The sequence below is a fragment of the Eriocheir sinensis genome, unplaced genomic scaffold (assembly GCF_024679095.1).
Source record: "Eriocheir sinensis breed Jianghai 21 unplaced genomic scaffold, ASM2467909v1 Scaffold328, whole genome shotgun sequence".
Taxonomy (NCBI): Eukaryota; Metazoa; Arthropoda; class Malacostraca; order Decapoda; family Varunidae; genus Eriocheir; species Eriocheir sinensis.
This window is the reverse complement of record NW_026111641.1, coordinates 31,837-46,218: the sequence shown is the minus strand read 5'-3', so window position 1 is coordinate 46,218 and position 14,382 is coordinate 31,837.

Genomic DNA, 14,382 nt, shown 5'->3' with positions numbered 1-14,382 from the left:
CTGTATGTCTGATTCAGCCTTCCAGCAACTCTTAATTATGGTTAAAAAGCTTTGTGAGAGTGTACAGGTCTGTTCTTGCTGGTCTGAGCATGCGCAGTTCACGGGAGACCAGTGTTTGTTTTTGACGGTGAGGACGCCAAATAACACAACACCGGTTCAGGCGTTTCTAATATTACCGTCTATATGTACGTGTCAACGTGTGGTTTTCAGGTTTTATAAGTTTTCTAAAATACAGATAATGAAAATTTGAATTCATCTATGTTTTTTATTTGAAATATCAATATAGTATCGTTTTAGCCTATCGGACTTATCGCTAGCTAGTATTGGAATTGTGGATTTATATCGGTTATCGGTTATCGGTTATATTTGTGTCTCCAGTTAACAAATATCGGTTATCACCGACAAGGTTTTTCATTATCAGTTATCGGTTATCGGGAATAAGGTTTTCTGTTATCGTGCCCAGCTATGTACTTACCCAACTTAATCTTTTCACAAGTCATACATGAATTCTATTACCTTCGAACCTCCTGAGAATCCCTGGGAAACAGTGAAAAGATCAAACAAATACTAAAATAGCCGTGATATGTTTGTGGGAACCTGCACGTCCTTAGGTAGCTTAATAACCCACAGCGTCCTCTGGCAGACACAACTCACAACTCACCACAATAAAAACCCAATAAGAATGCTTCCACATATTGTTGCATTGGCCGCCTGTGGCCATGCAGTCTCCCACACACATTTCATAGCTATATCTAAACTTGCTTTGATCTTTACACTCTTCCCTACAATTTTCTGGGAGGTCTGATATGTTAGTTTAATAAATGTATGACAACAGAAGAGCAATTGGTTGAGTAAAGGATGAGATATTCCCATGTTGATAATACCAATCATACCCTGGAATGATAATACATAACTGGAATCACAGTAAGTTACACAACACCCTGCATTTTGTCGGCAGGAAATTTGTCAGAATGTGTTAGCTTAGGTGTGACCACTGTTAGTAATGTAACATCACACACCCTAATACATAAATGATTTAATTCCAGGAGGCGGGCCACCAACACCCCTGACACCCACTCAAAGCACAGTCAAAAGCAGTCAAAGCAAAGCCTGCTAGTGCTCGGGATGGATAATAGAACATTTGTTGGACAACCATCAAAGGATTGGGGGAGACTGGTGCACACTGAAAAAAAAGGGAGTGACACATATCATAGTTACTATAATCTACCTGACCTCTCTCTCTCTCTCTCCCTCATCATTCCTTTCTCTGCTGCTGTATGTCATTCTGCTAACGTTGGTGGTTATGGCTGTTCAAGCAACTCCTCTTAAGGGTGCAACTGTAGATCTTCATTGTTGTGTGTTGCAGTATGCATACCACTATTATCATCTTAAGAGAATTAAATCTATACAGATATTCTGAAATGCATTCAGGAGTTAATGAATGACATGAGACAAAGAGAGGGATGAGTTGGGACTGATGTGGCAGAGTGGCAAAGGTGAAAAAAAGGAGGAGGAGGTGGAGTGAGGGGTGCAAATAAGAAAGCTAGAGTAAGAATAAGGAAAAGTGGGCATCTTTCAATCGATGAGCATTGCAGGCATGCGAGATTTCCAGCACTCAGTGTAGGGTCAGAGTTTTTCCTTACATGCAGACAAGTACCAAATAGTGGTAAGAGGGACTAGCAAAATTTGTGACAAGAAAGGTGCAGAATTTATTAACTAACACATCACAGATAGCCATAATAAGACACTCGACATTTTTATCTCTTTCTGTTACAGCCCTAACGAAACCTGCATTGTGTTGGGGCCATCACCTAAGAAGTCCCATGGTGCTGGCTTTGTTGCTGCCGGGAGAGCAATGCTAGAAGAGCCCAAGCATCAGTGTTCTGGGACGACCTGGAAGCTCTGTCTTCAATGTCTTTTGAACATTACTGCAGTCTGGATAAAGAAAACAGGGACATGACATTCGATTGTAAAGATGAAAACAATAATTTATTTTGGGAAGTTATAATAAATAATGTGGGTAAAGAACAATAAAACCAAAGTGCAATAATTAGTCCATTATTAGTGTAATTAATATTTTATAATATAATGTTATGTTGTAAGATAAAACATATATAATAGTAAGAAACTTGTTATTTATTGAATAAATATAAAAATTATGAAAACTACCTTAGTATTATTGATAATGGGAATTTTTGCTTGACATGATGGTGTAAGTATAAAGATACAATGAAGACAAATGCCGTATAATGACAATACATTTCAAGGATGAAAAACTTTGATCATGGTAAATGATTAACTGAAAAAGTTTGAGTGTGAAAAAGTTACTGACATCAGTGAATATTAAATGAACAAAGTACCTGAAGTGAGTTGCAGCAAAGTGGTCCCTGAAGGTTCGTCCATTGTCTTGTCCCCAAGCTGCTGGTGCTATTGCCCCAACATCATGGTCTGGGACAGCATTTTGATTATCCAGATGCTCATCATCAAGAGGAATATTGTGCCTCTTGCAAATGTTGTGCAGCACTGCACATACATAGACAATCTGGCACACCTTCAGGGGTGGACTGACTCTTATTTCAGTGTGGAGAACTGGAAATCTTCATTTCAGCTGGTTAATTCCCCTCTCCACAACATTCCTGATCTTTGAGTGTGCTCTGTAATTAAATAAATGGAAGCCACATTGTAAGGTTATTAGGATACTCAAACATTTATAAGTGACACTTTTGTCTGGTCAAAGCATATATCCTACATTGAACTGTTTCAATCAACACTTGCAGTTACCTGTTCCCCAACCCCCCAAAATATTAATGAGATAATGAAATCATACCCAAGCCATGGAGTGCACAGTTATGCTATCCCTGCTTTACCTTGCAACATCCCCACAATTATGTTGATTCTGCATAGCAAGCAAGTGTGTGTAAACTTACATATTGTAATTTGCTTGTGGTCCTGGCTGGGGATTAAGATAAGGTGTCAACAGCCAAGGTTTACAGGGATACCCATGGTCTTCTAGCAGTGAGCATCCACGTGGGATTATACCAGCGTCAAAACACTGCTTGAGCCCACTTTCAATGAGGATCCTTGAATCACTTACAGATCCTGGCCACTTAGCCAAACAGCTGATGATTTCACATCTTGCAATGAAGACAATCTGTACATTGATGCTGTGATATCCCTTCCGGTTGATATACTTGTCTGGAAACACTTTTGGTGCAGTTATTCTTGTGTGAGTGCAGTCTATCACACCCACCAAACCCGGAGAGTCATGTCAGACATGTCTGATATTTTCTGTATAGTATCACAATCAAATATCCAATGATTATTTCCAGTTCACTGAAGTTAACTAAACACTTATCACACACAATTTATATCCGAGTACAAACACTAATTAATAGCCATGATCGGTTATGTTACGAATTAACTCAATTTCAGTCTGAAGAACTACACAACACTGGTCAGAGTGATAGATTTCAGGCTTCTTGTACCTCATACAATTTACGCATTTATTCTCAGCCATGGAGCAATCCTTTGATTTATGATCTCCAGCACATTTGTAACACTTTGGGGCCTCTCAATTGTTCTTAGCAGTGCAGTTGGCCTCAAGATGGCCGTATTTTTGACAATGGTAACATATAATTGCATGGTATCTGTCTCTCACTGTGTACATTCCCCATTCTCATTTCAACCTATCATGATTCTTGTAAGTCAGTTCTCTCACAGTTGGGTGCAGTGCATTGTACAGCTGAATTGTGTGTAAGAACTCACTGCAGTCCAAGATGGTCTCCTTTATTTTTTTTTTTGTCTCCTCTTTATGCATATTGCATATCATGATCTTTGGTTTCATCTTTCCAACATTCTTGGTACTAATTTGCTCAACAGACTCCAATTTTTGAGCAGCCTCAGCCCTTGTGTTCTCATCATCAAAGTTCATGACAATATTACCTTCATATGTGAATCTTCAATCAGTTATTTGAATGCCATTCAATGCCTGGGAAACTTCATCCTTCATATCTGTTGCCTTCTTTTCCTGCGTAGAAGCTTTCACAACAAGAAGATTTTTCTTCACTTTCCTGCCTATCTTCATCTTTAGTTATTTTTCCATTTTCCATTTTGATCACCTCAGCCCAACTGGATTCTGCATTCTCAGCACGAAGCACATCAACAACTGATCCCAGCTCCTCTTGCACCTTCTCAGCTCTTGATTCAACCTCATTTCTAACCACAGATATTTCTTCATATAATTCTTACTTGAATTCATCCAAATTTTCCACAAAGCTGGTAGCCAGAGATGCTTTATGGAGGCACGGGGTGCATATCTAATTTATTTTAGGTATATTATCCTGCTTGATTCCATACAAATTAACACACTCCACATGACACCACCTAAGACACAAGCAGCATCCAATCCACTTCTCGCCTGTGAAATCCTCACAAACGTAGCAGAGATCCCTCACACCCCTGGCCCTGCCAGTCATGTCGATGAGCAGTTTTCGTGTGGAGCTAAATGCGACACATATCTGCCCTGCACCACGACTCACCCACCACTATTACTGCACTGTATGATGATTTTTAGTGATAGTGTGACAAAAAATAACTACTGTAGGCACAGTATTTTGAACTTGCCATAAATTGGATTTTTGGTTGTCTGGGGTCAGTCTTCCTCCCAATCTATCTGACTTATGTGGGTCTGTTGTACTATCAGTTTGTGGGTGTTATTCCAGAAATACATCCATCTCACTTGGAAGGATGCATCATAGGTATTATTCCATAAACATATGCATCTCACTTTGAAGGATCAATTTGTGGGTGTTATTCCAGAACTAGACCCATCTCACTTTGAGGGGCTCTTCTGTGCCCTATGTGGAGTACTTTGAGCACACACAACAAACAGCTAGAGGGTGACCTCCGCTGTAACCTTTCATTAGGGAACAGAAGGGTTTCATATTCATTGGGGTAACATTGGGCTACAACAAAAGACATCTCATGTACACCGGGGTCTTGGGGTAGAAATACATGCCCCTAATTATTATCAAACCCCACTCGCTGTGTTCTCATTACCCAATACCAATGATTATAATTGTGCAGTGCGGCGACGGCCTGATGAACGAGCCTCCCATAACCCACTTAGCCAGTGGGGTACCTCTTTGGCCGACTCGGTAAGGAGTGGCTCTCCCGTCACGCTGGTCGCGGGTTCAATACCAGGCAGCCGGGGAATACCCTCTCCTTGTCTTGATTAATTTCTCGTGTGTTTCGATACACGCAGAGGCCGTGTTGGGAAATAGAAAGGATGGAAAAAAAGCTCGTCGGGGCATTACAGTGGTGGCATAGCGGTGGGCATCCTCTCCTGCAGTTCTGTTGAGTTTCCCCGAAGGGGTAACAGGTAGGATGGCCCATGCTCCGAGGGTAATAGAAAATGGGAAGAGTTGGAGGTATGTCTCAAAGGGACATTGTGGAGTTATGTCTCAAAGGGACATTGTCAACACACAGAAATTAATCTACATAGGGGGGAAAGCCGTGTAGTGCGGCGACGGCCTGATGAACGAGCCTCCCATAACCCACTTAGCCAGTGGGGTACCTCTTTGGCCGACTCGGTAAGGAGTGGCTCTCCCGTCACGCTGGTCGCGGGTTCAATCCCAGGCAGTCGGGGAATACCCTCTCCTTGTCTAGATTAATTTATCGTGTGTTTCGATACACGCAGAGGCCGTGTTGGGAAATAGAAAGGATGGAAAATAAGCTCGTCGGGGCATTACAAATGTATCTCACAAGGATTCAGAGAGATGTAAAGGAAGACTCATTTCAAATACTGGATAATATTTACAAACCCTTAGGCACCTCTAGCAAAGTTAATACTTACATCATGGATTTCTTTTTGGTCCCTGAATGCAGTGCAGGGATAATATTTACGAAACCTTAGCCACCTCGGTAAAGATTCGTATTAGATCCGTGCCAGTATCTCATAATCTACTTTATGAAGCATCAGTATCTCTTCATATATCTTTTCTACAAACCTTCAACAGTCATGGAAACGCTTTGAAAATCCAATTCAAGGACTTTTTTTTACTCTTGAAAATAGGGGATAATGTTTACGAAAGCGCGTCGCCTCCTCTGCTGGCCGCGGCGACGCTGCAGCCGCCGCAGCCGCAAAATAGCTCGCAGAGGGCTTAGGGTCGGGGAGTATATTTAAACTACTCCAACCAAACTTTACGACCTACTAACGGGGGGGCTGCGCCCCCCTCGACCCCCCCTTATAACCAAGGGGGGCGTAGGCCCCCCCCTGGATCCCCCCCTCATGTATATGTGACTTATTTCAGCGAGGAGGTATTTCTCGCAATACCCGCTGCAGCATCGCCGCGGCCAGCAGAGGAGGCGACGCGCTTTCGTAAACATTATCCCCTATTTTCAAGAGTAAAAAAAAAGTCCTTGAATTGGATTTTCAAAGCGTTTCCATGACTGTTGAAGGTTTGTAGAAAAGATATATGAAGAGATACTGATGTTTCATAAGGTAGGTAATGAGATACTGGCACGGACCTAAAACGAATCTTAACTGCCACCTCTACCAAATTACTCACCTGAGGAGAATCAAGACTCATCTCTGGCGTGAGGGCATGGCTCCTCCTCGTGGGGCTCTGCAGGACGTCTCGCACCATATCGGTGACAAAAAGAATTCCCGCACGGTCCAGGCGAAACCTTCTGATGAGTTCGTCGTCGTCGTATTCTTCAAGAGCATCTTTCTGGGGGCGATAATTCCTGGGCTGGCGTCTGCGGTGCTGCTGGAGGTCGGCCATTGCTTGCACTTAGGAGTTCCTAGGCCGCACCTCCCGCTTCTAGGCCGTATCCTAGGCCAAACCCATTTCATAAGTTAACTAAATTTGATCATATAGGCCCGAGATTGGCGAGTCCATTTTGGCGTTGGCTCCTGCGGGTCCATTAATTCTCCCCTCCTTTAGTTTCGTTTTGTTTCCTCCTCTTCCTTTCCCATCCCTTCCTTTCCCATCCCATCCCTTTCCATTGCTTCCTTTCCTATCCCTTTCCTTCCCATTGCTTCCTTTCCCTTTCCTTCCCTTCCCTTTCCTTCCTTATCCTTCCCTTCCCTTCTGCCACAGTCCCCCAACGCCTATTTTTTCCTCTCCTACGTTACCTAGAGCTGACATATGAGGGGAAGAGAGGTTTTGGAACTGTGTGGCAGAATGTCTGAAGAAGTGAAGATAAGTGACTTTATTTCAGTTTATTAGAAAAATACGTAACACTGAAAAGGAAGGTGTGTGAATAAGAAAGGAGGAACGAGAGGAGGAGGACCTAGGAAGCGATACAAAGCGTTACAGGTCAAAAGAAGAAGAAGAAGAGCAGAGGGGAGGAAAGGACCCGCAGGAGCCAACCCTAGGATTGCTTTGTAGGTACGGGCCTTCGTCTTTATCTCAATGCCAGGCTGTTACCGGGTACTCAGGGGCAGTGAGATGTGTTCCTGTACCCACAGACACCCGTGGGCCACAAACACGCGCCGTAAAACACGTAGACACACGGAAAAATAACTAAAAATGAGATTCGCCATATCTTCCTATACCTCCCATCCACTCTCTTCTCGCAGGTCGCAATTCTTGTCAATTTTAAACGCTTTTCCAGTCTCACTCGGCCTTCCTTCCACTCTCACAATAAAGTCAAAGGGTCACAAGTTACCTGGTAGACGTGACAGGTGATTAGTGAGTGAAATGAGCGTGAAAATGCAACAATACTAATGAGAGACAGCGGCGCACCCTCACCGTCTAAAGGCATGTGGGTCACTAACGGCGGATCTTCACTTTCGAAGCTCCTTTCTGGGTATCGAAGGTTCGTTTACTTGTCTATCGTTCTACCCAAGTGTGTATGTATCAATTAGTCAACCTACCTGTGATCATAAGGAAGTGGCATACCGTCAATTTAAAGACAAAAACATTACTTTTACTTATCATCGACATATGTTCAAACGAAAGATAACTGGATTCCTCGAGCTACTGATTCAGTGTTTACAGGGAAAAGAACGGAAGATAAACGAAAGGGAAGGGAAGGGAAAAGATGGGAGAGTAAGCGAAGGAACGGAATGGGAAGGTAAGGGAAGGGATGGTTAGGAAAGGAAACGAAATTACAGGAAGGGAAAGGAAAGGAAGCATGGGATGGGATGGGATGGGAAGGGAAGAGGAAGGAAACTAAACAAAACTAAAGGAAAGGAAAGGGTGGTATGGGATGGGAAGAGAAAGGAAGGAAAGGAAAGGGGTAGAAAAGGATGGAAAGGAAAGGGAAGGGAAAATAAGGCAATGAAAGGAAAGAATATAATTAAAAGGGAATGGATAGGATGGAATGGGATATGAGATTGGAAGGGAAATAAGGTATAGGATGGAATGGAATTATGGGATGGGAAGGGAAGAAAAGTATGGGATGGAATGGGAAGGGAAAGGAAGGAAAGTATGGGATATTGGGAAGGGAAGGAAAGTGATGGGAAGGCAAGGCAAGGAGACGAAGGGGATGAGAGGTGAAGGGAAGGCAAGAGAAGGGAAGGGAAGGAAAGGGATGGGAAAAAATGGAAAGGAAAGGGAAGGAATGAAATGGGAGGGGAAGAGAGGGGAGTTCACCCAAAACATTGCCCGACTGGCTGAACGCGCGACAGCGACACCCACACACCTCAACATTTTGTCTCCATGCCGGCTTGCTCTGCCTATATTCGCACCCACAGACAGTGCCGGTTTAACCTAGTAGCACATGTAGCACGTGCTACGGGCCCCGCGCTTCAGGGGGCCCCGCGTGGATGTAAAAAAATAGTAACTAAAGTTTTTGCCCTTAGGCACAGAAGGCCGAGACAAAATAATTATTAATTTTCCTGATTTTTTATATTATATATATATATATATCTATATATATATATATCTCTATATATATATATATATATATATATATATATATATATATATATATATATATATATATATATATATATATATATATATATATATATATATATATATATATATATATATATATATATATATATATATATATATATATATATATATATATATATATATATATATATATATATATAAGAAGAGCATAGTATAATTATTAAGTCTGGCCTTATAATACACCGCATACGGCGTACAGTCCCAGGGCTTCTCAACTCAACTGGCGGCCCGTGGGCCAAATCCGGACTTGTGGGTGTTGCAGCTGGAGCAGAAATAAACATCATGTAAATTGAATAGCATGAAGGTCCTGGCGATGGATTCTTTCGAAATGTGTATTTCCTTGACTGTCTGTAGGGTTAGGGGTGTGTTATTCATAATATACTTAACCTATTACTGCAGATAAAAGTTTAGTATAGTTTATATAAAATATCAATAACAGAAAAAAGGACAAATCAGCTGGGTGGTGTTACTGATGAGAACTATTGAGATCGTGGCTCAGTAAAGTGACGCTAAAGACGCGGTTTAATGGCGGTCGAGGCACAGGCATAGGTGCACGGCTGGATCTTAGCGTGTGTTTTGTTGTTTTTAACATGTCAAATGGTAGTTTTTGGCCTCTTATCAATAGTATCCGTATTCATGAGTAAGCCAGGAGTACGTTGGTAGGGTATTGAGTATAATAATATATCGTGATGACATGCGATGAGCCAAAGGGGTAAAATAGTTTTTTTTTTTTTTATCTTCAGAAGCGATCGCTGTGCTGATGTATATTCAATAGGTGTACGTTAAGTTGCCAACACATTTACAGACCAACATTCGAGGGGTTATCATAACATTAAATAAAGATAAATCTGCAGCGAATGCTGGCCTGTGAATAAACTGCAAACTTGACGTACCTTATAATATTTTGGGAAATATTGGATCAATGCTGTTGCGGTCTGATCCAGCTGTACTGTTGCTGGATCTCAACAAGACCTTTACGAACTGACATTGTATCGTCTGACAGATGATCATTCTTTTGGGTCTTGTTCTCCTAATGTCGAGATCGCGTTGAAGATTTATTTAACTCTATGGTTACCAACTGCAGTGGCGAACGCTCCTTTTCAAAATTAAATAGTATCAAGAATGAAGTAAGAGTCAGTATGGGTCAAACAAGATTGAACCATCTCTCTCTAATGAGTATTGAGCACGAGTTACTGAGGGAAATTAACACGTCAAGGATAACTGAGGAGTTTTCTGTTGCCAAGTCTCGTAAGTGCTTCATGTGAGCCACGTAACTAGTCGGTCTGCACTCAGTTCAGCAAATGGTTCCAAGATTCTCCAAGGCAGCACAAATAGTCTACTGGCTAAGCTGATGTGTAGTCTACCAGCACTTAATTACTCTTGACAGCACTATAACGTACCTGTAATATGTGACAACTGGTTATATCCCATCCTCGTCGACGTGTCCGTGGTGTCGGTCTTGAGGGGGATGGATAGGCGTGGAGGCACACAGTATTTATTGAGTAAACTCTACATTACACCCTGAATCTCAGCGCCTTGTGTCCTCGTTTGTGTGTGCGTAGAATCCTCTAGGGGCTATATGTAGCTGAAACTTACATATGGTATACAATCCTAGTATATAAACATACAAAAGTATAAAGGTATCAAAACTTATATAAAGGGATTTGGATTCCTTGTTACTACATAGTTTTGTCTGGGCGCTTACAAAGAAAACTTAACATTAATGCATAACTTATAAATACTTAATACTATGCTTAATCTACGTACATATAATTTCCTTCCCCATGTCAGAAAGAAAGGAAACCTTACAGATTTAAGCGTTCTGGAGGAACTCCTCTTGTGCTCTGAGCTGGAAGAACTCTCCTATTTACATTTTCTGGAGGAGTAGAAGTATCACTAGAGTCACTAGAATGATCAGGTACATCTATCTCTTTACTCTCCAATGGCATTAGCTCTTCATCGCTTTGGTCTCCTATTTCTTGAGCTGGAGCCGTGTAAGGTCTAAGTTGGTCGACATGACGTTTCGATACGCGTCCACCAACGTTGACATCATAGTGCATTTGTCCTAGGACTTTGGTAACTTGGCCTGGGACCCATTCCACATCTGTGTTGTAAGAACGAACCATTACCGGTGAAGAAGGTTTGAACTCATTCACAGTTTGATGTTTGGCTACTTGTTGCCATTCGCGATTATTTTGTTGTATGTAGAAGTCTGGTTTTAGTAAGTCCAATTTATTCCTGACTCTTCTACCCATCAATAGCTGTGAAGGAGTTTGTCCGGTAACAGAATGTTCAGAAGTTCTATAGGACAATAGGAACTTGCTAACATGAGCAATAATGTCTGCAGACGTTGCACTCCTACATTTCATGTTATGCTTGAAGGTCTGCACAAAGCGTTCCGCTTCACCATTGGTGGCGGGATGGTAAGGTGCTGCCTTAGTATGTTCTATTCCATTGACCTTTATAAATTCTGAAAATTCACTGGAACAAAATTGTGGACCATTGTCCGTCACAATGCGAACTGGAAGTCCGTGGGTGGCAAAGACTGGCATTAAGGCTTTTATAGTAGCTTGTGCTGTGGTTGAACTCATGGGTATTACCTCTGGCCATTTACTGTAGGTATCTACAATGACTAGAAATGAATGACCAAGGAAAGGACCTGCAAAGTCCAAATGCAATCTTTGCCAAGGGTGTCTTGGGTATTCCCAAGGATGCATGCGTGCTGGCTTGGGATCATTTTGAAATGCTGAGCAGTTTGGGCATTGTTTTACACATGACTCTATCATGACGTCTATTCCTGGCCACCACACATATGTCCTTGCGGTCGTCTTTGATTTTACAATACCATGATGGTCAGCATGGACCTCACTCAGGACTTTTTTCCTTAAACTTTCTGGGATAACCACTCTCGCTCCCCTTAGAATACATCCTTGTGCTTCTGACAGTTCTGACCATACCTTTAGATAGGGTTGAAATTCTGCCTGCTCTGGTACTGTGTTATAACCAGTAACTAATGACTGCAAGATACGTTTAGATATGATATGTTTAGTGGCATGTCTTATCATTTTAGCTGTTATAGGTAAGTTATGACATTCTACCATGAGTACACTTCCATCATGTTCCTCTGGAGCCCTTTCCACTGGCAAACGTGATAAGGCATCCGCATTTCCCATTTTCTTGGTAGAACGATACTCTATCTCATAAGAGTAAGCTGCTAGTTTGACTGCCCACCTTTGCAATCTGGCGGCTACCAAGGTTGGTAAACCTGCCTTTTCACCCAGCATTGCAAGAAGAGGTTTTTGGTCTGTGACTAAGGTAAATTTGGCTTTCCCATATAAGTACATGTGAAACTTAGTTACACCATACACTAATGCTAATCCCTCCTTTTCAATCTGTGAATAGTTTTTCTCTGCTTGATTAAGTGAACGAGAAGCAAATGCAATAGGTCTTTCTGACTCGTCCGGCATTACATGGGCAATTACTGCTCCTAAGCCATGAGACGATGCATCACATACAAGTCTTACAGGCAAATTTGGTTGGTAATGGGTGAGAAATCTAGATGAAGTTATCTCGCCCTTTATGTGGTTAACTGCACTGGTGCATTCTTCTGTCCATTTCCATTCTGTGTCTTGTTTCAGAAGGTTATATAGAGGGTGAGCTATGGTTGCTAAGTTTGGAATGAACCTGTTGTAAAAAGTAATTAACCCGAGAAATGATCTTAATTCATCAACATTCTCTGGTGTTTTGGCATCTCTAATAGCTCTTATTTTCCCTGGAGTTTTGTGAATGCCGTGTCCGTCCACTCTAAATCCCAAGTACTCTACCGAGGGTACAGCAAATTGACATTTGTCTTTGCGGATCCGCAATCCACTTTTCTGCAAAGTTTCAAGGACTACTTGAAGTCGTTCCAAGTGTTGAGCTTCATCTTGCCCAGCTACTAGAATATCATCGACAAAACAGAGTGTACCAGGCTTCCCTATGAACAACTTGTCCATTGTCTGTTGCCAAAGTGCTGGACTGCTAGCTACACCGTATGGTAATCTCCTAGGTCGGTACAAACCTAGGTGTGTGCTAAGAGTACATATTTCTTGGGAAGGTTCATCCATTTGGAGCTGTTGGAAGACCTGTCTTAAGTCAATTTTTGAAAATACTTTGCAGCCTCCTAGAGCGGCAAACATGTTATCAGGTTTAGGAAGAGGGTGTTGAGCTATCTGCAACTGAGGGTTGACTGTAACCTTGTAATCCCCACAAAGTCTAATGCCTCCATCACTTTTCACTACAGGGACAATGGGGGTGCCCCAATCTGAGTAAGTGACTTTCTCCCAAGATCCATTATCTACAAGTCTCTGAATCTCTTGCTCTACCAATGGTTTTAATGGCAAGGGAATCTGTCTAGGGGGATGAAATTTTGGTTTGGCATTAGGTTTTAGTTGTAGACTAGCACATGCATTTATTACAGTTCCTACCCCGTCTTGGAATACTTCTTTGCTCTGTTCAAGTACTTGAGTTAAATCTTCCTTCAGCAACCTTGTTTCTACAGTACATATTTTTGACCAATCCAATGGAATGTGTTGAAGCCAATTTAAACCAAGAAGACTCCTTTCTTGTCCTTCCACTACTACAACTGGCAGATTTTTGTATTCCTTATGTCCATAAGAAACATTTACATCCATAGAACCAACAACCTTTATATCATTACCACTATAGTCTTGAAGCTGTACTTTAGTGGGTGTAATTCTCACATTTGGAATAGACTTAGCCAGATTCTCTGACACTAGTGTAACATCTGCTGCCGTGTCCAGCTGCATGTTCACAGGTTTGCCATTTAGTGGGACGCTAAGCATAATCCTTTTTTGGGAATTTCCTACCGAGTTAATTCTGAAAGGAAATTGTAAATCAGTGTCACCCTTACTATCGTGAGACTCACTAGGTTGCTTTATATTTGACTCAGTGGATTCTCCAGTGGCATATATTCTTTTCTTAGTCTTACACATACTAGCAGAGTGCCCTAACTTTTTACAGGCTGAACATTCCTTGGAAGCAGCTGGACATTTATTTTTCTGCCATGGTGTGTGACCTGTGTAACCACACCTGTAGCATTTACTATTTCCTGCAGTATGTTTGTTGCCTTGTTGTGGTTGTGTTGGATGACTAGGTTTATTTTTAAGAGGCTGGAACAGAGTTCTTTCCATCAATTCTAGGTTTTGTGTTCTTTTTTATCTGACTTATTACAGGTTTAGCTGGCTGGCTAGCATGGTTGTTACCTTCAATTACTTTTGCTTGTCTGTCTGATGCTTCCATTGCTCTAGCTAACTGTAACATTTTTTCAAGAGTTAAGTCTGTCTCCCGAAGTGCCTTTCTCCTTAACTGACTAGAAGAACATTTCTCAATCAGCTGGTCTAAAATGGCATCCTCAGTGTCATGGAATTCACAGGTTTATGCTAACTTCCTG